We start from the raw sequence: 2,986 nt of genomic DNA on the forward strand, positions 1-2,986 counted from the left end.
AAAGAGACAAGTTAATTTGAAATACATCCTGTTTTAGGCCGGGTGGGGTGGCTCCAACTGTAATCCCAGCACTTTGGGAGGCAAAGGCTGGTGGATAACTTGTGATCAGGAGTTTAAGACCAGCCTGTCTATATAGTGAATACTACTAAAACTACAAAAATTAGCCAGAGATGGTGGTGCACACCTGTAGTCCCAGTTACTTGGGAGGCTGAGACAGGAGAATCACTTGAACTCAGGAGTTGAAGGTTGCAGTGAGCCAAGATTGTACCACTGTACTCCAGCCTGGGCAAGAGAATGAAGCCATGTCTCATAAAAAACAAAGAAAAAATCAATTTTATTTTTTACTTCCAAAATTTTTCCAGACCATAGAAACTTTTTTTGCAAATAAAAACATCTACCTACCTCTTTATGTACATTCATTTTCTCTTTCTGTTATAGACTACATAAGAATATAGACCTTTTTTCCTCTTAAATTTCTTTTGCATGATGATTTGTGTTTAATATTATTAAATATGCATTCTAATAATGTTTTTCAAGTAAAATCTGTTTTTAAATTTTTATGACAAGATAAATGAGTGATTCTCAGCTGGGGTTGGAGAAGTGGCTTCTATAAGAATATCAGAGTAGGGCCAGGCAGCACTTTGGGAGGCTGAGACAGACAGACTGCTTGAACTCAAGAGTTTGAGACCAGGTGCGGTGGCTCACACCTTAATCACAGCACTTTGGGAGGCCAAAGTGGGCAGATCACCTGAGGTCAGGGGTTCAAGACCAGCCTGGCCAACATGGTGAAACCCCATCTCTACTAAAAATACAAACAAATTAGCCCGGCATAGTGGTGCACATGCCTGTAGTCCCAGTAACTCAGGAGGCGTAGGTTGCAGTGAGCTGGGATTGCGCCACCGCACTCCAGCCTGGGTGACAAAGCAAGTCTCCATCTGAAAAAAGAAAATAGAGTTGCAGACCAGCCTGGGTAACATGGCAAAACACTGTCTCTGAAAAAAAAATACAAAAATTAGGCAAGGTGGCACATACCTGTAGTCCCAGGTACTCAGGAGAGTGAGGTGGGAGGATGCTTTGAACCCAGGAGGCAGAGGTTACAGTGAGCAAAGATGACTGCACTCCAGGCTGAATGACAGAGCCAGACCCTGCCACACACACACACACAAAAAAGTCAGCTAAGTGCAACTGGCCTAAAAAGCTGCTCATTCAGATTGCAGCAGGAGACTGGAGCAGCCTATGAAAGCAGTTTTCAGGAGAAAACTGAAATTGATGGGTTTGAGGGTGTGAAAAAATACATGGATAAGGCAAATAGCAGAAATGTTGGAGTATTTGTAAAAAGTTAATAATAGCTATATGGGAAACCAAGCAAGTGAACAAATGAGGCAGTTATTAACTCTAGCAAAAAATAGATGTATAAGGAAAAAAGACATTGGCCAGGCACAGTGGCTTATGCCTGGAATCCCAGCATTTTGGAATGCTGAGGTGGGTGGATCACCTGAGGTCAGGAGTTTGAGACTAGCCTGGCCAACATGGTGAAACTCCGTCTCTACTAAAAACACAAAAATTGGTCAGGTGTGGTGGCAGGTGCCTGTTATCCCATATACTAGGGAGGCTAGGGCACGAGAATCCCTTGAACTTGGGAGGTGGAGGCTGCAGTGAACAAGAGTGTGCCACTGCACTCTCCGGCCTTGGTGACAAGAGCGAAATTGCGTCTCAAAATAAATAAATAAATGAAAGAGACATGGTTATTTCTTTTTTTTTTGAGATGGAGTCTTGTTCTGTCACCCAAGCTGGAGTGCAGCGGCGCGATCTTGGTTCACTGTAACCTCCGCCTCCTGGGTTCAAGCGAGTCTCCTACCTCAGCCTCCTGAGTAGCTGAGACTACAGGCGCCCGCCACCATGCCTGGCTAATTTTTTGGTGTATTTTTAATAGTCACGGGGTTTTACCATGTTAGTCAGGCTTGTCTTGAACTCCTGACCTGACCTCAGGTGACCCATCTGCTTCAGCTTCCCAAAGTGCTGGCACTACAGGCATGAGCCACTATGCCTAGCCAAGACATGGTTATTTCTGTTTGCCTCAACTCTGAACCATATTTGCATAGTCATAGTAATGTAAACGTGGACTATTGATTTAACCAAACTTATGCCAGAGCTATGTTGGTAGAATGAGAGCAGGAGATACACTGTAAGAAGATGATGTAATAAAGCTTTGTCTTCATCTACCATGGTAGGAAGTTAAAACTGGCTGACTCTAGGTGCACTGCCTAGGAGTTAGCCCTGCTTTGCAAGGAGCAGTAAAGAAAATTTTAAAAATCTAAAGTTATAGACATATAAACATTGTTTAAGCATAATTATTAAAAAGCAGGATAGCACTGTGCATGGTGGGTCACGTGGTAACCCCTGCACTTTGGGAAGCCAAGATGAGAGGATCCCTTGAGTCCAGGAGTTCCAGACCAGCCTGGGCCACACACAGAGACCCTGTCTCTCCAAAAAGTAAATAAATAAAAAGCAGGATAACCAGCCGGGCATGGCGGCTCACTCCTGCAATCCCAGAACTTTGGGAGGCCAAGGCAGGCAGATCACGAGGTCAGGAGTTTGAGACCAGCCTGGCCAGCATGGCAAAACAAACCCCATCTCTACTACAAATACAAAAATTAGCCAGGCCTGGTGATGCGCACCTGTAATCCCAGCTGCTTTGGGAAGCTGAGGCAGGAGAATCGCTTAAATCCAGGAGGTGGAGGTTGCAATGAGCCGAGATCTCTCCACTGCCCTCCAGCCTGGGTGACAGAGCAAGACTCCATCTCAAAAAAAGAAAAGTAGGGTAACCATAGAAAATAACTGAAGGTAATTGCTTCTGGTAAGGGGTTAGTGGGGGATTGGATCAAGATAAATTTAGGAATTAATTTAAGGAAAACTATATAATGCATTTCTCTTTCTATAGAAATTAATTTTTTTTCTTTTTTGAGACACTTGAAATGATTCAAAC

The 2,986-nt window shown here is 43.8% G+C and overlaps 1 protein-coding gene across 13 annotated transcripts in view; it reads left to right on the forward strand.

Annotated features, from left to right (window-relative positions):
- Positions 1-2,986, forward strand: part of STRADA (STE20 related adaptor alpha) — a 39,986-nt gene that overhangs the window by 11,249 nt on the left and 25,751 nt on the right. The gene's annotated exons all lie outside the window — the stretch shown is intronic.

This window comes from Cebus imitator, unplaced genomic scaffold (assembly GCF_001604975.1).
Source record: "Cebus imitator isolate Cc_AM_T3 unplaced genomic scaffold, Cebus_imitator-1.0 Scaffold217, whole genome shotgun sequence".
In the NCBI taxonomy this organism is placed as follows: domain Eukaryota; kingdom Metazoa; phylum Chordata; class Mammalia; order Primates; family Cebidae; genus Cebus; species Cebus imitator.